This window comes from Miscanthus floridulus, chromosome 3, assembly GCF_019320115.1.
Source record: "Miscanthus floridulus cultivar M001 chromosome 3, ASM1932011v1, whole genome shotgun sequence".
Classification (NCBI taxonomy): domain Eukaryota; kingdom Viridiplantae; phylum Streptophyta; class Magnoliopsida; order Poales; family Poaceae; genus Miscanthus; species Miscanthus floridulus.
Genome location: NC_089582.1, coordinates 101,835,183 through 101,858,964, shown reverse-complemented (window position 1 = coordinate 101,858,964; position 23,782 = coordinate 101,835,183).

Sequence of the window (23,782 nt, the reverse complement as noted above, 5' to 3'; positions counted from 1 at the left end):
ATATTTAATGCCTTTGAAGATCAAGTTAGAGCCATCTACACTTATGATCTCTACATCATCTACCCCAAATATGCATTTGAATCCAAGATCACACAATTGAGCCATGGATAGCAAATTGAAGTTCAAGCTCTCTACTAGCAACACATTAGATATGCTCATGTCAATGGATATTGCAATCTTACCAAGCCCTTTGACCTTGCCTTTGCCATTATCACCAAACGTGATACTATCATAACCATCATTGCCATTGGTGTTTATTGAGTTGAACATTCTTGCATCACTGGTCATGTGTTGAGGCACCCACTATCAAGAACCCAATGCCTTCCTCCAGCTTTGTAATTGACCTACAAAAGAATATCAATTCTTTTTAGGTACCCAAACTTGCTTGGATCCTTGAAGGTTAGTGACCAAGCTCTTTAGCACCCAAATGGCTTTCTTCTTTGAGCCCATCCATGGTTTACCAATGAACTTAGCCTTTACACCATTTGCACCTTTGGTAAGAACATAGAAAGAATCAAGCTTAATGGAGGATACATTAGCTTGTGACTTCTTGTTCATGCACTTTTGCTCTAAATGACCAACTTACTTGCAACTAGTGCAAAACCGACCATTATTCTTCACAAAACTAGTCTTGTGAGGAACAAAGGCCGCCTTACCTTTCTTGGGGGTATAGCCCAATCCCTCTTTGTAGAGAGAAGCTCTTTGGCTACCCAAGCACATAAGCAAGCGGTCCTCACCACCATAGTCCTTAGCCAAGGTGTGAGTGAGCTTATTGACCTCCTTGAGGTTCTCATTCTCAACCATTAGTGAGGCATCACAAGGGAAACCATCACTACTAGATGAGGTGGAAGTAGAAGTACTACATGAAGGGTTAGTGGGAGCAACAATGATATGCATAGATAATGATTCATTAATTATATCACAATTTAAACCTACATCACAAGTGTCAACATGCTTCTTCTAGTTTTGTTCATTAAGCAAAGAAGAATGAGCTTTTTCAAGCTTCTTGTGGGCCTTGCCAAGCTTCTCATGGGCTTCCTCTAGCCTCTCATGAGTTGCTTTGAGCTCATCAAGGGCTTCCTTAAGGGCTTTTACTTTCTTATTCAAGCTCTTGCATTCCCTTCTCTTAATTTCAAAGTGTTCTTTAGCATCTTCTAGCATGTCAAATAATTCTTCTTTAGTGGGTTCATCATCATCACTATCACTATCATTTTCATTATCATGTTCCTTGTCACTTCCATCATCATATGTTTGTACCTTAGTGACCCTAGCCATGAAGCATGAAGGTGTGTCAAAGAGAGAAGGCTTCTCATTGATAGCAATGCTTGCGAGTGCCTTCTTCTTGGTGGTCTTGTCATCATCACTGTCATCATCATCGCTTGAGGAAATTATCCCTAGTGACCACATATGAACCACTCTTCTTCTTCTTGAAGATCATCTTGTCCTTCTTCTCTTTTTTTCCTTCTTGTCCTTCTTCTTGTTCTTCTTGTCATCATCTTTGTCACTATTGTATGGGCATTGAGCAACAAGATGATCTTTGCTTCCACAATTGAAGCACCTTCTTGACTCTTCCTTGTTCTTGGATAAAGATTTCCTCCTTCTAACATGGTAGCCCTTCTTCATCATGAACTTGCCAAATCTCTTGACAAAGAGACCCATCTTCTCATCATCATCATCATCATCCCATGAGCCATCATCTTCACTTGATATATCTTGCTTTGCCTTGCCCTTGGATGATGTGGCCTTGAATGCCACGCTCTTCTTCTTCTCATCTTTCTTCTCCTTCTTTTCTTCCTTCTCATCATCATCTCTATATGTATCATCGGTCATTATATCTCTCAACACTTGGTTTGGTGTCATGGTGTCCAAACCACTCCTCACTAGAATAGTGACTAATGTGCCAAATCTTGAAGGCAAGCATCTCAAGAACTTGTGGGAGAATTCCTTGTCCTTCAACTCTTCTCCAAATGCTTTGAGATCATTGACAAGCACTTGAAGCCTATTAAACATCTCCGGCACACTCTCATCCTCCTTCATCTTGAAGCTTGCAAACTTCTCTTTAAGAATGTATGCCTTTGCACCCTTCACGGCTTGAGTGCCCTCAAATTATTCCTCCAATTTCTTCCATGTCTCATGAGCTCTCTCAATATTCTTGATTTGCTCAAATGTTCTCTCATCCAAAGCATCATGTATGGCACTAAGAGCAATGTCATTATTTTGGAGTAGTATTTCTTTGGCGGCAATGGGAGCCTCTTCATCATCAATCTCAATCTTGGTCTCTACCACCTTCCAAACCTTTCTATTGATTGACTTGATATAAGTTGTCATCTTAGCCTTCCAATAGGGATAATTTGAACCATCAAATTGGGGTGGCTTTTGGTGTTGTTGATTTGAGACATTTTTACACCGAATGTTGTTAAGCCTCAAATCATGGTTACCTCAGCTCCGATTCCACTTGAAAGGTACTAATGGATGGAGGGGGTGAATAGCCTATTAAAAATTTCTACAACAACACTAAGACAAACAATTAGTCAATAAGATGGCGAAGCGAATTTTTTGCAAGCTCTATACTTGGGGTTGCAAGCCACCTACCCAATTCTATTTTGTATAGTCTATATCCACACAATGGCTATGTTGCTACACTAAGTTAGTGTGCTCTTAAAAGCTAACTAAAGATCCATACTAACCAAACTAACAAGCTCTCACGACTAGCTACACTAAAGAGCTTGACAACTAGTTTGCGGTAATGTAAAGAGATAGAGCAAGATGGATATACCGCTGAGTCAAGGAATGAACCAATCAATCACAAGGATGGATACCAATGAAGACCAATCACCTCGGAATCAAATAATGACGCAATGATTTTTACCGAGGTTCACTTGCTTGCTGGCAAGCTAGTCCTCATTGTGGCGATACACTAACTTAGAGGTTAACGCACTAATTGGCATCACACGCCAAACCCTCAATAGGGTACTGCACAACCAAGACAAGATGAGGATCACATAAGCCACGAGCAATTTACTAGAGTACCTTTTGGCTCTCTACCGGGGAAAGGTCAAGAACCCCTCACAATCACCACGATCAGAGCTGGAGACAATCACCAACCTCCACTCGACGATCCTCACTGCTCCAAGCCATCTAGGTGGCGGCAGCCACCAAGAGTAACAAATGAATCCCGTAGTGAAACACGAACACCAAGTGCCTCTAGATGCAAAGACTCAAGCAATGCACTTTGATTCTCTCCCAATCTCACAAAGATGTTGAATCTATGATGGAGATGAGTGGGAGGGCTTTGGCTAAGCTCACAAGGTTGCTATGTCAATGCAAATGGCCAAGAGGGTGAGCTAGAGCCGGCCATGGGGCTTAAATAGAAGCCGCACGAAATAGAGGCGTTGTGCCCCTTCACTGGGCACAACTCGGGGTGACCGGACGCTCAGGTCAGATCGATCGGAAGCACTCTGCTAGCATCCGGTCAATGGATGGCTGACACATCATCCCTCTCTTCAAATACTGAGCGCCCGATCCCAACGGTCAAGTGATGACCGGACGCAGCATAGTGCCGCAACTGGACGTAGGACCCCAGCGTCCGGTCACTTCTAGTAAGGTTCCAGCTACAACCAGACACGTCGGTTGGATCACGACCGGACATAGGACTGCAATGTCTGGTCACTTCCAGTAAGCCTCCACTCGCGACCACACGTCTGGTCATGCCCGACCGGACTCACCTAGCGTTTGGTCACTTACTGTCTCCTTTGTGCACTGCCACGTTGGCAAGACCAGATGCACCCCACCAACGTCCGGTCATGAAGTGATCCAGCGTTCGAGCGAAGACCGACGCCAGCATCTTCACTACTTCCACTGACCGGATGCTCTAGTCTAGTTGAGACCAGCATTCGGTGCGCTCTGTGAAACCCTGTCTTTTCTATACAGGGCGCTGGTGGCACCGTCGGACTGTCCTCACTCTATGGGCGGACACTCCGCTAGTGAAGTTTTTAACCCTTGCTCAAATGTGCCAACCACCAAGTGTATCACCTTGTGCACATGTGTTAGCATATTTTCACAAATGTTTTCAAGGGTGTTAGCACTCCACTAGATCCTAAATGCATATGCAATGAGTTAGAGAATCTAGTGGCACTTTGATAACTGTATTTCGATACGAGTTTCACCCCTCTTAATAGTATGGCTATCGATCCTAAATGTGATCACACTCTCTAAGTGTCTCAATCACTAAAACAAAATGGCTCCTACCACTTATACCTTTGCCTTGAGCCTTTTGTTTTTCTCTTTCTTCTTTTCAAGTCCAAGCACTTGATCATCACCATGGCATCACCATCATCATGTCATAATCTTCATTTGCTCCACCACTTGGAATGTGCCACCTATCTCATAATCACTTTTGATAAACTAGGATAGCACTTAGGGTTTCATCAATTCACCAAAACCAAACTAGAGCTTTCAATCTCCCCCTTTTTGGTAATTGATGACAACCCTTTCACAAAGATATGAATTGAAATTCATTTGAATCCATGTTGCTTGCCCAAGCATCTTTACCATGTGTAAAAGGATATGGACAAGTTTCATGAAATCCCATATGGTAGCAATTGCTCCCCCTACATATGTGCTAAGAGTTTGGATTGTAGCTTGCACATATGCTTAGATAGGAAATATAGGAGACAATGTCTACCAAATGATGCTAAGGTATAAAAGATGGACCTTTGAAGCATGATACCAATCGGAGTGCACCAATATACCATCCTTAGCACCATGGTTAGCTCGATACCACTTGGAAATAAAATTACTAGATAACCTATGCATGTTAGTTTTTCATTTCATCATTCAACCCTACAACTAGCATACACCACACAACCATGGATATGATTTTTTTATGGAGGTAAACCCTGCTTATTAAGAAGCAAATGATGTGTAGAATTCATATGATGAAATTGCCACCTATGGAAAATTCTGATGAAGATGCCTCATGTAAATTAAACCTAGTTGTGCAGTTGTATTGGTAGTATGTACATTCATTTCTCAATGAGCAACTTACTATCACTACTACAAAAAACGTTTATAGCAAAGGGATAATTTTTTTGTAGCAGCGGCTGGTGATGGAGCCGCCCCTTCAGTGGGCATGCTCGGGACCCACGAGACTGCCACCCCTACAAATGGAATAGTAGGGGCAGCTGGTGATATGAGCCGCCCCTACAAATGGGTCGATTTGTAGGGGCGGCTCACTCACCAGCCTCCCCCTGTGTTGCTATTTGTAGGGGCGGCTGGTGATTGAGCCGCTGAAAGATCCTAATGGCTTGAGGGGGTGAATAGCCTATTAAAAATTTCTACAACAGCACTAAGACAAATGATTAGTCAATAAGATGTCGAAGCAAATTTTGTGCTAGCACTATACTTGGGGTTGCAAACCACCTACCCAATTCTATTTTGTATAGTCTCTATCCACACAATGGCTATGTTGCTACACTAAGTTAGTGTGCTCTCAAAATCTAACTAAAGAGCCACACTAACCAAACCAACAAGCTCTCACGACTAGCTACACTAAAGAGCTTGACAACTAGTTTGCAGTAATGTAAAGAGATAGAGCAAGATGGATATACCGCCGAGTCGAGGAATGAACCAATCAATCACAAGGATGAATACCAATAAAGACCAATCACCTTAGAATCAAATGATGACACAAAGATTTTTACCAAGGTTCACTTGCTTGCCGGCAAGCTAGTCCTCGTTGTGGTGATACACTCACTTGGAGGTTAACACGCTATTGGGCATCACACGCCAAACTCTCAATAGGGTGCCACACAACCAACACAAGATGAGGATCACACAAGGCATGAGAAATTTACTAGAGTACCTTTTGGCTCTCCGCTAGGGAAAGGTCAAGAACCCCTCACAATTAACACGATCGGAGCCGGAGACAATCACCAACCTCTGCTCAATGATCCTCGCTGCTCCAAGCCATCTAGGTGGCAGCAACCACCAAGAGTAACAAGTGAATCCCGCAGTGAAACACGAACACCAAGTGCCTCTAGATGCAAAGACTCAAGCAATGCACTTGGATTCACTCGTAATCTCACAAAGATGTTGAATCTATGATGGAGATGAGTGGGAGGGCTTTGGCTAAGCTCACAAGGTTGCTATGTCAATGTACATGCCCAAGAGGGTGAGCTAGAGCTGGCCATGGGGCTTAAATAGAAGCCCCCACAAAATAGAGCCGTTGTACCCGTTCACTGGGCATAACTCGGGGTGACCGGATGCTCCAATCAGATCGATTAGACGCACTCTGCCAGCGTTCGGTCAATGGATGGCTGCCATGCCATCCCTCTCTTCAAATATTGAACGCCCGATCCCAACGGTCAAGTGATGACTGGACGCAGCATAGTGCCACAACTGGACGCAGGACCCTAGCGTCCGGTCACTTCTAGTAAGATTTGAGCTACAGCCGGACGTGTCAGTTGGATCATGACCAGATGTAGTACCCCAACGTCCGGTCACTTCCAATAAGCCTCCAATCGTGACCGGACACGTCCGGTCATGCCCGACTGGACTCACCCAGCGTCCAGTCACCCACTGTCTCCTCTGTGCGCTGCCATGTCAGCAGGACCGGATGCACCCTACCAGCGTCCAGTCATGAAGTGACCCTGTGTCCGACTGAAGACAAACGCTAGCGTCTTCACTGCTTCCACTGACCGGATGCTTTGGTCCAGTTGAGACCAGTGTCCGGTGCACTCTGTGAAACCCTTTCTTTTCTGTATAGGGCACCGATGGCACCATCGGACTGTCCTCACTCTACAGACGGACACTCCACCGGTGAAGTTTTTAAGCCTTGCTCAAATGTGCCAACCACCAAGTGTATCACCTTGTGCACATGTGTTAGCATATTTTCACAAATGTTTTCAAGGGTGTTAGCATTCCACTAGATCCTAAATGCATATGCAATGAGTTAGAGCATCTAGTGGTACTTTGATAATCGTATTTCGATACAAGTTTCACCCCTCTTAATAGTACGGCTATCGATCCTAAATGTGATCACACTCTCTAAGTGTCTCGATCACTAAAACAAAATGGCTCCTACCACTTATACCTTTGCCTTGAGCCTTTTGTTTTTCTCTTTCTTCTTTTCAAGTCCAAGCACTTGATCATCACCATGGCATCACCATCATCATGTCATAATCTTCATTTGCTCCACCACTTGGAATGTGCCACCTATCTCATAATCACTTTTGATAAACTAGATTAGCACTTAGGGTTTCATCAATTCAGCAAAACCAAACTAGTGCTTTCAGCTACCTCTACAAATGCCCCATGTATAAATACCTATGATTTGTAGGGGGCTCAATCTCCAGTCGCCCCTACAAATGACCCACGCATAAAAAACTGCAGCCCCTTCTTCCTCCTCTGGTCACTCACTCTAACCCATGAAAAAAGGTAGGGAGGCCTTAGGCACCTCCCAAAAATTGCTCTACTAAGGGAGAAAGGTTTTGGTCTCAAATCCTTTGGTGGAGAGGTTGTAGAAGGTAAGAAAATGCTATTCCACACTTTTTTTAAAGTTTTAATGGTTGGTTAGTGAGTAATTAGAGTTTTGCTTTTCTCTCTCTTCTGTGGTGCTTGAGCTACTTATGAAGCAAATTAGACCCAAGTTTTGAATGTACTAGGGTAAATTAGGTAGGGGAACAAGATCATACCCTTATTTGGTCCATGTTTCTTGATTTTAATGAACAATTAGTTAGTTTTATGGATGTTTCATGTGCATGTAGATCATGATCTAGGGTTTGGTTTTTTTATTAATTTCATTTTTGTAAATTTATATTTGATGAAATTGGACTAGGGTTTGCATGAAAGATATTGGGTAAAATATAATTGTTGCTAATTGTTGTCTTTGAAATTGTTTATTGTAATCAACAAATGTGTATTTTAATTATTTATGGATAAATGGGCCATTAATTAATTTTCCTCCACCATGGTGTGTTTGTATGCTTCATGTAATTATATTTTATTTATATTCATATATATCTGGAGTATATACAATTATTCTCAAGTAATTATTAATTTGATTCATTTATATATATATATATGAATAAGTAGTCCTTTAATGTTTGTTTTGTTGTTGTTGTAAAATATGGAGTACAAGAACTCTTGGATGTATGGTTCATTAAGGTTCAAGGCAGGTTTCCGTGAAGAGGTGGATAAATTTATTGAAGCCATAGAGAAGCATGCAACGATGTTGACATAGAATAAGGATACAATTATTTGTTCCTATAAAGATTGCAAGAACCGTATGGCATGGACAAATGTGACTATCATCATATCACATTTGATTATGCGAGGATTTGTTGAGGACTACACATTGTGGATTCATCATGGTGAAACAGTTATTGTTAACGACGAGGATGAGGAGGAATACAACGATGAAACCCTAGAATCCCTGTCCCAATATTCAGCAGAGCTTGATGCACGAATGGATCCCAAGTTTGGCAATAAACAAGGTGGTGATGCTGGTGGTTAGGATGGTAATGACGAAAGTGGTGCCAATAATGATGGTGGAGCACGTATCGGGGATGAAGATAATTTGGAGGACATGATTCGAGCCCTTGGACCAGAGATTTTACTAAAGAGCCCAAAAGATCTAGAAAATTTGGAAAGGGTGACAAAAGCATCGAAGGAGACTGTGTATGGTGTTGAAAAGGGTTGTCTGACACATTGGACATTGCTACATTTTGTGCTTGAGCTACTCATCCTGAAGGCTAAGTACGGCTGGTTAGACTGTAGTTTCAATGATCTATTGCGTCTCCTGTCATGGGTGCTGCCACAACCAAACTCAGTTCTAGCCAACACATACCAAGCGAAGAAGGTCATAAGTCCATTGACAATCGGGGTTAAAAATCCATGCATGCCCCAACCACTGTATCCTTTTTTATGGTGAAACGTTCAAGTCACTAGATAAATGTTCTCGGTGTAGGGCCAGCCGGTACAAGAACAATGACCTTTATGGTGGGGACAAAGCCTCCATGGGGAAAAAAAGGATTAAGAAGGGTACAAAAAAGGTGGTACAAGAATCTCAACCCCTAGATGACATTCAATTAGGCAATGATGCAAAGGAGAGAAGAATTACTGCCTTGGTAATGTGGTATCTACCAGTGACCGATCGCTGGAGACGTATCTTCCTAAACCCTAAAGAAGCCGCACTCATGACATGGTGGGATGATGAGCGTAAGGTGGATGATGATAAGATTGCACAGCTGGCTGATTGTAGTCAGTGCCAAAGGATCGATGAGAAGCACAAAGAATTCAGCGATGACCCAAGGAATGTACAGTTTGGCTTGAGCACCGATGGAATGAATCCCTTCAATGAGAGGATGAGCGACCACAGCACTTGGCCAGTGATCTTGACCATGTACAACATCCCAACGTGGTTATGTCAGAAGAGAAAGTACCTTCTCACTATTTTTATTTCTGGCCCTAAACAACCAGGCATTGATATAGACGTGTTCCTCGAGCCTTTGATGCAAGAAATGGAGAGGCTATGGAGGCATGGGGAGCCGATGTACGATGCGTTTCGAAAGGAGGACTTCATATGTAGAGCAATAATATTTGTTACTACCAATTATTACCCCGCGCTGTTTGCTTTGTCTGGACAGATCAGAAAAAAAAAGAAATGAAAAGAGACTCATACAAGGATGACCAACTCTTAGAGCTCGTCGACGACCTTTGCAACTTCATATTAGACCAGATTATACACGTCAAAGTCACATACCATGACAGAGATTCTAACTTAGGTAGAAATCCTTGGTACCAACACCTTCATGAGATTGAAAGGCTAGCTCTAGGCTGTTGATAACAATGTGTATGGAATTTGACATTGGTCTTACCTTATGAATTATGTCTATTTAATGATGGATTGTATATATTCTTGTGAATTGAACTTGTAATTGTAGTTTATATAATACTCTTGTGCTTGTGGTCAGATTTGAATTATATATATATATATATATATATATATATATATATATATATATATATATATATATGTTCTGGTCCAATTTAAATTATAAATTTATTTATTTTTTGGAAAAATATACTGTAGGGACGGTTCTATACTGAACCATCCCTACAAACAGGTATTATAGGGGTGGCTGGTAGTACACCAGCCGCCCCTACAAATCGATTTATAGCCACGCTTTGGTAGGGACGGCTGGCCAAACCGTCCCTACAAATGCCCATAAGCCACCCCTACAAAGCCTATCTGTAGTAGTGTGTAGATGGTACCATTTTTACAGTCGCCGGGTGGTGTTACAAACCTACTATACAAACTTTATTTCTCTACCGTCTGATCCGTATGTTCAAGCAAACTGACTATACAGATGTATTTGTACCATGGGTTGATACTATTGTAAAACCGATAGTACAAACTGTTATTAATTGCCTTGCCTTCTTGTAGGAATAGTTATTTTTCTACTACGTTGAGCAGCTGCAGTCTATCCAAAAACTACCGTATGTGGTAATAAACAAGGTCCTAAATTGACTGTACTAGCCATTTCTACGGTAGTGGGAGCATATAGTGCACGGAGGAAGCGGAGTGCAGTCGCGGGAAGAGCAAGGTTTTGCCGGGTTTTGTAGGAGAAGGAAAGGAGGAGAGGGAGAATGATTCGCACGCTCAGGAGATAAGCTGGCGGCGGAGGCTGGTTTTGCCGGGTTCGGGTTTAGAACGAAGTTGCAGAATATTTTCAGACACCCAAAATTTGTAGCAAGACAGAATTTTGATAGGCTGAAATAGCGAGATCCAACCGACACTACCCCAGATCACGACAATATTGCCGGTTCCAAGTACCCCATCACTGTCGGATTTTAAACCGGCATAACCATATCTGCAGTGATGAGGGTTAGCTATCACTGTCCGTTCCTACAAACCGGCAGAATTCAGGTCCACCAATACTGCCGGTTCATGAGACCGCCCGACAGTGTAACCGCGAACATCACTGTCGGTTTATGATTCAACCGGTAGTGTTATCGTAAGAATCACTGCCGGTTGTGACAAGAGACCACCCGGCAGTGTAACCGTGAACATCACTATCGGTTTATGATTCAACCGGCAGTGTTATCATAAGAATCACTGTCGGTTGTGACAAGAATCGGCAGTGATAGCTAATCTAACCCTACCGGTATGGTGCTCAAGCCGGCAGTGCCATCATGACCATTATGGGTGGTTTGTTGCTAACCGACAATGAAAGTTATAACAACACTGTCGGTTTGTTGCTAATCGTTAGTAATGGTTATGACAACACTGTCGGTTTGCTGCTAACTGGTAGTGATGTCTCGTTCGCATTTTATTGTTTTATAATTTATTTTAATTTATATTTTTTCATGAAATCGGGTTTCGATTTATATACGCTACGTAGATGATAGGTCCATCAATATTAAATATTGCAAATGTTAAGGTTATATGTTCTTATCAAGATCTCGATCCCTTAAAATAAAAAAGAAATCTTCCCCGACTACACGGATTGTCCAATACTTCTCGGACTTCTTACAATAATCTAGCGAGCCGCTCTGGGCCAGACTGGTCCTTGAACTTCAAGGATTGTGCGATGGAAAATACTCCATCTTTTTCTAATACCTCGGCTAAGATGAATTTTGCCAGCTCCAATTGCAGTGCGACAATCTCCATGTCTAACAACCTTTGGTGGTTATATTTCTTGCGTTGTCGTTCAAAAAAGATGATATCCAAAGAGGAATCAGTAAATTATTTTGTTGAATTATTAACAGACATAAATGAAATGGGGATTATACATACCAACTTATCTGCTTCTTTCGATTTCCCATCGATGTAGCGAAGCATTGCCCACATTACATAAAACCCGCATTCATTGTTTTCCGCCGGCTGTTTTAGGTACTTCCCCTTCATTTCGACAACCTTGAATGAGACCTGCGTCCCACCGATATGTCTTCTTCAGACACTATGCAATATTGAAAGGAAAAACATTAGAAAGCGGTATGTGTGATTACAAAATAATATGTTATTAGGATCGCTTACTAATTCAGCACTGCCACCAGTGCATCCAGATGACGAAATGGTATTTTCTTCGAGTCCCACACCTCGATCAGATTTTTAGCAAGATTGACACAAATGAAGACGAAATGGTTGCTGCAATCACATAATCCTAATTATCGAATAATCTTAATGAAAAAAGAAGCATAAAATTAAAAGCCGAGAACACATATTCGTAGTTGTTGGCTAGAAGTATGTGGGTTTTGTTCTTCATCTTGAATTCATCAAAAACAACAATCAATCTCACTTTTAGGTCTTCCACGTCACATCCATGGAGGCCTAAACAAGTCTTCTTATTGACTCACAAGGGGTCCAAGAAGTCTATGTTATCCCATTTGCTTTTTAGTATGCAAAATTTTGCTATACACCTACATAAAATCATAGGAAGTGCTCAAAAGTTAACAATTTATGTCCTGAGAGAGTAGTTAATTGTAATATCATGCATGTAGGGTACTTACATAGTCCACATCATCAACATTTGTGTATCGAGAGAGTGTTTCTGGTATAGCTGGAACAAGCACCCCCACTCGACATCGAACTTCTCCTCTTCAGGATAATGAAAAACATGTGGCGAACGGATAATAACCTCAAAACCAAAGTCCTCCGTCTCTGTTGTTTGAGCCATGTAATATTCATGCAACTGGCGCATATATGTTGTCAAATTTTTATACTCGTGATCGGGAACCAAAAGATTGTCCCTTTCATACTTTATTGCTGGTGTTCCCGTCCCTTGTACATCATAATAGATGTTCGCGGTCTCTTCCATGGTTAGTTCAGGGTTGTCTTCGACATGCTTCTCTATCTTCCTTAAATCTTCATTGTGTACTTTTTCGGCTCTTGTTATAGCGTACTGAAGAAACTAACACAATCTTCCTTCAAGATGTGCGCTGTAAATTTTTCTTTCATCAAGTTTGTAACGCTGCCACTGAATGACCTTTTTTTGTTGATCCACTTTGGGAGCATTAGCGACCAAATCCAAGGACCTTTTCTACAACTGCGAGGATGCATTTGATCTTGTTTTGGGCTAAGGTGGAGGAGGAGGAGGATGACGACGAGAATTCTATTTTCTCGAGGCTGATGAAGATGGAGGATGAGGAGGAGTCTTCTCTTTTCTCGGGGCTGATGAAGATGGAGTCGGATGAGGAGGAATAGAAGGAGACCTCTGTCTTCTCGAGGGTGATGGCAAGGGATGAGGAGGGGAGTTATCTCTGTTGGGAGATGGTGAGTGATCATCATGGGTGGGCGAAGATTCACAGTCATCCTCATCATCAGAGGATAATTAGTGGTCAAGCTTAATGAAGCGCTTGCGCCAGGCCACTTGAGAGCCCTTGTTATGACCAAGTTTTGGCCTATCTTCCGCTACGGGGTACTCAATGTGTATCTTGTTATACTTCTTATCAAGTATTTTGTCAATGGTGACGTGAGCGTAACACTATAGAATTGGGCGGCCATTAATGGTCCTATCTCCCGTAGGCCAGGCCTGGTCGAGCGCCACCTTATTCTTTGTCCATTCTTGATGGATGTACAACTTGACATTGATGAGTTCAGCGCATCTTCTTCATCGAGCGGGGTCGATCCGTAGCTGCTATGACCCCTAAACTGTGGGCTAAAGGCAGTAGGAGTAGGGTTTTGTGGTACTCCTGACCCCTTGGACAACAAAATTTGCTGGACTCATGCTTCAATGGTCGCCTCAATCCGTGCGTCCATTCTTTCTTCCATCTCTTTTAGTCGCCTCAAATACTCTGCCTCCTGATCCGCTCTACCCCTCGAGCAGCTCCGGTAAGTGTTAGATTCTTGGGGGAATGCTAGTTTCTAAGGAACAACACTATGTTTACACCAAAATTTGGAAAAAGAACGCGGGAACTCTTTGGCTTCTGAAATTGTGCCAATTAAGGAATCGATTGCGGAAGGATTGCATCAGCCAATTTAGATACGAATTTGGAATCGGATCTCCTACGATGACATCAGCAGATAGCGATGATGAGCTACGGTTGGCGATAGGAAACTACATATCGGACTCTACAAAAGAGGGAAGGGCTAGGGTCCAAGTTATCTTAAATTAGGAATGTTTTCTTTTATGTCAGAAAATTATAACGAATCGTGCTCGAGTAGGATTCATGTTTAGACTCTAGGTATAAATACCAAACCTCGGCTATTGTAAAAGAGGACAATCAATCCAATATACGGGTCATTTACTTTTTTGGCTCCAGCCACCCCTTAGGAGTAGGAGTAGAGTAGATCTTGGTGAGTTCTTCAGCAAGTATGGCTGCATCGATCTGGTCGACCTCCACTGCGACTCTGGTATAAGTTAGTTATCGATTCTTGCCAAGTTCAAGTATGGCTGCATCGATCCGGTCGACCCCACTGCATGAACTAGATCAAGGTCAAGTTATCGGCTCAACGTTAGAATGGCAGTCTTTGGTAGATTCATTAAATTACTGATATTGCTTATTGCTTTCATTATTCATCTAAATTACAGCAATATCACTCTGCCCGATTGGGATTGATCTAGATCGGCCTTATATCCTATTTAGCCCATCGTTTGTTAATCTAAAACTGATCCAATTTGTACATTAAACGATGAGTTACATTTTATCGGCTGTTTTACATCAATCTTGATCGTGCATAGTGTGCGGTTAAAGCATGTTGCATCTTGAGTAGATTTATTGGCTAGCAAAAACCGTTCCATGGCCCGTTATCACAGCCTATGTGATTCTGCCTCACACCCCACTGTTAGCACCATGAAGTGGGGATCGTTATTCGGTAGATCTATTCCTGATAAGGCATGACTTTAACTGTGCGCTATGCCTAAATCGGTTGTTTTAGCCGATATCAAGTGCTTTCACGAGCAGTTCGCATCACAAGACCGTTGAAGTTAAGATAGGTTGAAAGATGTGTTAGCCCCATGATCTTATTATTGTACTACGGCCTGCATGATTCTGCCTCATGCCCTAGTGATATTAGTAATGAGTTAGGGTCGTTGAGTCTATTGTTATTTCTATGGCCTGCATGATTCTGCCTCATGCCCCACTAGTCATAGCGATAGATGAGATCTAATATGTTCATTAGATTTATCTTTATTAAATAGTTAAATGGTGTTGAATTGTTTATTTATATAAAAGGGGTTCGGTTGCTTGTAATCATTGGCTTAGCATAAACCAATCATTATTGACATCTTATTGCCATTGATTAATATCTGCACAAATAATGACATCTATCTTGAATGATAACCGATTCTTCTTATACAACCCAATGAGCTTTAACTGATTTATTTTCATGAATATGCTGGAATCGACTGTTTAGTCGATCTCTTTTTATATCAGCTCTCAGAGCCGCACATTTGGAACTGTCTGGCAACACCGGCAAGTTCCGCCCTTATACTGATAAGCTTTCTCTCCTTGTCAATTACAGGGTCAAATTGACTGGCATGTCTCGGGAGGAGTGTACAGGATCGACCAACCCTACGCTAAAGCTAGGCGGGTCTATAGCTGCATCGAGCAGACCCTTCTGGCTTGCTACGTGTGTCCTCGGCATGGGACAAAAATTTTGTGTCGACACACCAGTTCCTTTAGTGTGACCAGGGTGCTCCTTGGTTCTGAGTGCTTGGGTGAGCACGCCTTTCTTCCTATTAGAAGTGTGAGTCCCTTGCCTCACCTCCTTAGTTACCTAGGAGATCCTCTGGATGAGTTTGCTCATGGGTTGATTTGTGGAGCTAAAGCTCCCATCCTCTGCATGGCATACATTCCTCCCCATACAGTATATTACCGATCTTGGCTTCCAATCGACGGTCTCAACGTGAACACCTTCCTCAGTAAGGTGATCCATCTTTTCAAGTTCTACTTCAAATTCTGGTATCTTTTTGGCGTAGCCATGAGAGCCGAGATGAAGAGGATTTGTCGCTCTCTACGAGTTCTCCTTATTCTTCCTACTCAGTTCTAAGTACTCCTTAGATAACCTGTATTCCTTGAAATCCTGCCAAAAGTCCTTCTGCTTGCTAAACTGTCCACCATCAAAATCTAGCTCTTTATTTTGGAGGACAAAATTCTTGTACAATGTCCCCTTGAAATTCTTGAAGCATATCCCCATGATTTCTTTTGCTTTTTCTTGACTAACTCCTTTTCATACTCCATTGGGAAAGTGAAATACTCTAGGATCTTGATACCCCATATGTAATCCTTCTCACTTTCGAGAACCCTCCAAGGGTCATCATCTTTCCCAATCCACTTCCTGTACCTAATTGAGATGAAGTCCCTTACAAGTAACCCAAGGATAGTCTTGTATTTGGTCAAAGCTATAGGCGATGAGAGTGGATCCCCGAATTCATCGAGCTTAGTGATGTGCCAGTGTGCATTCCTACCAACAGGAATCTTTGACATGCATCTCTTGGATCTGGCCTTCCTTCTACTCGAACCCTCTGCCTCCTCGGCTAGTGGAGGCTCCTGCTGGATACACCAAGTAAGTTATGACCCTCTCAATTGATTAGCATGTGTGGCTACATAGTCACATGATACCAAAGTTACCTGGCCATCTTGGTCATTTTGACTCAGATCGAGTAGGCCGGACGGGGTCCATGGCTTCTCGTTCTCACCATCCTGATTGACACCGTCACCATTTGTTGGATCATGCGGCTCTCCCATCCCAGCGATATCAGCCGCTTCTTGTTGCCGATCTGTTCTTCGGCGATAGGGTTATAGGCGAGGACGAGTCATGGCTGTGACATGATCGTGGTTAATTTTGGCTGTGGATAACTACTAATAGCATATGTTCATATTATATATATATATAATATGTTTAATACAAAGTCTAATAATAATTCCACAAACAACAAAGTCAAATAATAGCATATGTTCGCCTAGAACAAATTCATTGTTTGATTGACCACATACAACAAAGTCCACCTACTATTCTACGAATCTAAGCCTACATCAACTTCCAAATAAGAAAAGCAATGACCATAGCCATAAATAAAAGCATGACATTTTCCAAGACCAAGGAGCAATTCTCCTAATCTTCACATCTCCGGCGGGTGAATTCTCTTCAATCTCTAATGCCAGCGGATGGCCATGGTTTGCATTCATTGGGCCATAGTAGGCCAGTTGCCCATGGCTTGCAAGGTAGGCCAGATGACTATAGTAGGCCCTCAAAGCTTCAGTTTCTGTGTTGTATTTTTTGTGCAAATTATCAGGGTAGCGATTGACTTGAGCATAGCAATCTTCCCAGGTTTGATAAATCTCAGGCACGTGACCAACATGCACTACATAGCATGCCATGGTTGCCTATACATTTAAGTAAATTAGATTGTCATTCAAACATGATGTATTCTTATAAAATTTAATATATTTATGAATAACACACAACCATTGCATAGATAGGAGTGTTTGGAAAACAGCTATTACTTACAACCTGTTTCGAAAGAGGGACCAAAAGTTTTTACAATGGTTCAAGACTAAGACATGAACTTGAGCACCTTTCAGGCTTGGGAAGCACTATCTAGTTATAGGCATCCTTTTAGATATGAACTGCATAGACTTGTTGAGGCTGGGCTAGTGAGCTCCAATTTATAGTCTTTTGGTATGTGGTAAGTGGTAATGGAAACTCACTAAACAAGAGTTATTATTCAACTTATATGGCCAAACTAAATCTATTTAATGTTCTTTATCCTTGACATGATAAAAAAATACCTCAATAATGGGACTGTTTATTATTCGGAGATCAATGTGGTTTAGTAATCATACTTGCTAGCATGCAGCATCATATGTCATTACTTTTTTACTGTGCACACGTAATATTTTAAGGAGGACCAACATTGTAGTCCACTCTAATGCTATCAAAGTCAGTTGAACAGTATCTAGCCATTTCCAATAAATAAATGGGCATTTCTAATAGATTAAGACAATTAATAACAACATGGAAACATGGTCATGTGTCAAGTTCTCTCTGTATCATAAAAAGACAAACACCTATTTTCATGATTTTGATCTCCGGTTATCAGAATGGGTTATATAACTGGTGAGAAATTTGAATCGCCATAAGTGGTCGTGATTTGGAACAACAAATACAATGAAAAATCTAGCTCCGTTGTCTACTAACCCACCAAGCAGTTGGCGCATTCCCAAAGTGTGCTCATGGATGGAGCAGGTTGTGGCATCACAGGACCACTGTGTGGTGCTCCTTCCTAGCTACTGGGCTGCAATGCAAACTCACTCACTATTCGTGACTATGGAATCTACAACAAATTATGATTATATCAAAAGGATAACAACACATGACCATAGCACACATGTCTATAGCCTCAATAATAGTTACTACAACTTATGATTATATCATCATTGCACATGACCATAGCCTCAGTCCAATTAATATATTAAGTCATCATAACCTTAGTCTAAGTGCCATCATAGATGAGAGAAAACACTCAGATTAAATATAGTTATCATCAACACTGACATCATAGGAAATGGACAGTGCTAAGAAGTAAGAAGACACCATTGCCAATGGATCAATGCTCCGATTAAAAACAACCATCATAAGCATAGACATGTGCTTGGTATAGAGAAATCCTTATAATATAATCAATCATCATTGGCATGGACATGTGCTCAGATTTATATAACAAACATATTTCAACAATGGATATGTGCTCAGTACAACTATTTTCATTAACAAATTCAACTCGAGCTTGAGCAATCACTGAGAGGCCTCACAAAGACGGTGAGGTATTTCATCAAACACAAAGACGGCAGTGAGCCACGCACTCACCGTAGGGGTGGGAAAGCAGTTGTCCGCGCACTCCTGAAGGCCTCGGCGGTGGGAGTGCAGGCTTGGAGGAGGAGGGGCACGGCCGGCGTCGTGGATGAGGAACGAAGGCATGGATGGTGTGGTGCTCCGACATAGGGTAGTTGGTGGCATGGGGCGGTGCTCCGACATGGGGCGGTGCACGGGCGTCGACGTCGAAGAAGAGGAGTGCGGGGCTAGGAATGGCGGTGCGGGGGTGGTGGATGGGCGTGCGGGGAACAGTGGTGCACGTCGGTGTGAGGTGGTGCAACGATGGCATGAGGGGAGGGGTTGGCGCGGGGTTGAAATGAATTTGGAAGATTTCAACCCGCACCTTGCTATATACCAATGAGCTTCATCACTACCGGTTCTAATAATAAACCGACAGTGATGAGGAACCATCACTGTCGGGTCACTCCTCAAACCGGCAGTAATGGGGGTGTAGTAGTTAGGGGTTAAGTAGTATAACTTTTCCCTTCCTTTTGAATTCCTCCGACTAGCTCAGCAGTTAAGACTCCGCAACTTGGCCCCCGAGACCCGTGTTCGAGTCCCAGGCGGCCCAAATATTTTGTTTCAATTTTATAAATTATTAAATAACTTTAGCAAATTGTTCATCACTGCCGGTTGTAAGCCTAACTGATAGTGATGAGGAAATATCACTGCCGGGTCAATCCTCAAACCGGCAGTGATGTTGGTGTAGCAGTTAGGGGTTAAGTAGAACAATATTTCTATTTCTTTCGAATACCTCTGACTGGCTCAACAGTTAAGTCCCCGTAGCTTAGCCTCCAAGACCCGTATTTGAATCCCAGGCGGCCCAATTTTTTTGCGCTGGCGGTTTTCCTTCCATTATCATCGTTGTTGTGCCATGCTCTGCTCAATTATCTATTAGCATATGTTTGCTTTAATTTAGGGACATGGATATGTTTATCCTTTTTCTTTTTGTTACAAAGATTGGAATAAGTGGAATTGACGTTGTTTCTTTTAATACCTTTACCTATGCAAGCCACAAATAATCGATGCATATATGTTTTAGAGGGGGAAACCCCAAAATGCCAGCTAACTCTGTCTAGCCCGTGGCCCCGCGGGGTTCTGTCTAGTGATTTAAGAGTAAATTGAAATGCTTCTACACCCATGTACTTATCTCCATGGACAAAGCGTTGCAATATCAATCGAATTGAATTGGCAGAGTGTCAAGGAAAAATGGACATGTATGAAAAAGTATGACATGCTCCCTGGAGTTTTGGTGTTGATTGCCTAGATTACTCATATTTGTGTGAATACAGAGAAGGAAAATTATTTCTACTCTTAGGGAGTAGTTACTCCTACTCCCATGTGTATATCTTTAGATTTAAGATGTATATGGCAAGTGTACGTTGACGAAGTATATGATCATACTAGACCATCTATGGTAGTATGTATATCAAGTATGCATTGAGTATATAGTTATACTTATTTTGTATACTACTGTCATAGTATTAGAATAACATATTAAAAAATATGGGTTGTGTTGAAAAAATTTCACATAGTATGACTTGGAGTATCATAAAATGAGTATATCAACATAATCAAACTGATAAATGAGTATGTACACGTAAGAGTAGAAAAAATGCACCCATACAAAGAATATATATAGTATATATATGCTTTTGTAGTTCCATGTAAGCAGTAAGCCACAAGAGGGAAAATTACGAATTCAAAATTATGCAATCTTTTTTGTTTCATGATACTATGTGAAATCATTTTATCCAGTTACTTTTGTGTTCTGGGTGATCCTTCGCTCTTTTTTCGTTTTATATCTTTATACTACTACCTTAATTCTTTTTACGTAACATATATCTAGAGACTAGAGAATATAAGCGTGCATGGTGAATGACCAAATGCAAGCTGGGGTCTGATGTGCGATTTATCAGACGACTAAGCAAGACAAGTCGCGATTCAACAGAGTCAAATCTTATCCATTGCCCCAGCATAAACAGTGGTGACTGTGAATGCATAGCAGCCACACAAGCCCATGCCATTAAACCGGCAGTGATGTGTGTGTAGCAGTTAGGGGTTAAGTAGGATAACTTTTCCATTTCTTTCGAATATCTCCGACTGGCTCAACGGTTAAGACCCCAGAGCTTAGCCCCCGAGACCCGTGTTCGAATCCCAGGTGGCCCAATTTTTTTGTCTAATTTTATAATTTATTAAGTGGTCTAAACGTCAAAAAGAAAAAATAAATTACCCTTAGCACACATCCTATACTAGCGCAGCAGTTAAGTCTCAGAACTCTACAGCCCGAGATCCGAGCTCAAACCCGAGGGCTGCCATAATTTTTTTTAATTTTTTATATATCACTGCTGGTTTTAAAAATAAACCAACAGTGATAACCAGCATCACTGTCGGTTTCGTCTTATCATGTTTATATATATTAAAAATTTTCTTTTATATACTGAATAAATTGAAGCATGTGTATTCCTATGTCAAAATGGTGTGAAATTTTTTTGGCAAGCATGTACACCCAAATTAAGACCCCACATAGGATCTTAGGTTTTTCTGATCAGATTTTTTATTTATTATATTTTTCTTTGTGCTGAATGACACAAAAGAGGGTGAATTTCATCTTGGACCCAATAGATTTTTTCATCGACCTCAACAAAATTCTTATCCCTAGGGCATATTAGAGCCTATGTAAAAGTTTAGCACCATTCCGGATCTTTTTATTATTAGACTCAGTTCAACTTATAATAAAACGGTGTCGTCATGTGAAAATTCAATTAAACCTTAAAAAGTAGCAAACCATCTCCGAAAAGTCCCAAACTAGGTGTTTCCTTCACATGTGGCACTTGCAAGCCTAACAAAAAGTTTGAGACCAATACAACACCAGAATGTGTATGAACCACAGAAACCTTGATAACCTATGTGTATAGTCATGGTTCGATGAAATGGCTCATGTACCTCTATGAAGAATGTATACTCTATTTATGTCAAAATGACTTGAAAATTTTTTGGCAAGCATGTATACCCAAATTAAGGCTCCAAACAAGATCTGAGGTTTTTCTGATCATTTTTTTATTAATATATTTTTCTCTGTACTGAATGAGACAAAAGAGGGTGAATTACATCTTGGACCCAATAGATTTTTTCATCGACCTCCATAAAATTCTTATCCCTAGGACACATTAGAGCCTATGTTAAAGTTTGGCACCATTCTAGATCTTTTCGTGGGTAGACTCAGTTCAACCTATAATAAATCGGTTGTCGTCGCGTGGAAATTCAATTAAACCTCATAAAATAGCAAACCATCTCCGAAAATCCCAAACTTGGTGTTTCCTTCACCTGTGTCACATGCAAGCCTAAGAATAATTTTAAGACTAATACAACACCAGAATGTATATTTCTAGTTGCCCAACAAATATTACAATAATTACATGCATGACAATAATTAAACACACAAAGCCGTACAAATTAAACAGATGTGCATGGCACTAAATTGGGCGCTTATCACGTCTGGGCTCTGTCTTCCCGTCTCGTGGATATGGTTCCGATGATTTGCACCCCTCAAAGGGATGGAAAAACTGAGTTCACACGTCCAAAGCCGACCACTTGCATTAGATGCCGTGTTCTTGACGATATCCGAGATAAAGAACTAGCTAAGTGTTGTTCATAGCCAATCTATTAGGGATATAGCCTATGACATATATGTATGCAACAATGATATTAAACTAATTACACTTATTTGTTAGCATAAAAAAATAAAAGATGTTGAAAAATATTTCATACAATAGCTGGAATAAGGAACCGTGGAATGGCCACATTAGGGGCGAATGGCTCATCGCCAGGGGTGGAAATCTGGTTCTTGTTTTGGGGGAGGTCCGTTGTTCATACCACCTGATCGATAAAATACCAAAAAAATATGAACATAAAGTACATGTACAAAAAATTCTTCTAAGTAAAATGTGGCAACATAATTAAATATAGATCGAATGCAAGTAATAAGAATATATATAAATGTAGAATGCAAACAAACATGAATACAAATATAGATCAAATGAATATAGATAGAATATTGGAGAAGACAACATATCAATACCATTGAAAAATGCAGGAGCTATGACCAAATTACGTAGAGAGAGTGGATTTCTTGAGAAGTGAGAGTGAAACATGAGAAATGAGACTATGAGAGTTCGTGGGTGGGTGGGATCAATATATGTGGTGGTGGTTTGTTTTATATAGGGGCATGGACATCACTGCCAGTTTTTTAGTAGAACCAATAGTGAAAGTCAATATCACTGCCGGTTTTTAAATAGAACGATAGTGAAAGTTAATATCACTGTTAGTTTGTAAGTAAAACTAACAATGAAGGCGCATATATGTAAAGGATATATTTATTTAGATAGTATAGTGGGAAAGTTTTAACAACAATAATATATTTATTTAGATAGTAATGAAATACATCAAAAAATAACAAAAATATTAGAAATAAATTACATATACGATAACAAAGACCTTACACTAAAATTACATATACAATAACAAAGACCTATTTGCGTATAGGTCAATGTTACAATCAATGTGTATCAACACATTATAATGTAACCACTTTAGTAGCATTCTTCTAGCACCAACTAGGGGTAAACAGCATCACCAAGGTGGTCTATGAGCTATATCGGTTAGAGATGATAAGGTGGCATCGATGAATCCGTCTTGTCTGTACATGGCCTTTTTCCAGATGTGCACCGCAGCAGATGGCTCTGTAAACCTCGTGGCATCTCCAATCTTCGGCATTGCTCTATCTTTAGTAGCATTCTTCTAGTTCCTCTTGTGTGCACCATTTTGGTGGACTACGACGCATAACAATATATGTGGTTTGTTGTGAGAGAAAAATATTATATCATGGCTGAAAAGGCCTGGCTAAAACCAACATACATGGAGAGGCTAGCTCCTGGCCAAGGGCCATTTTAGAGGGGGCTA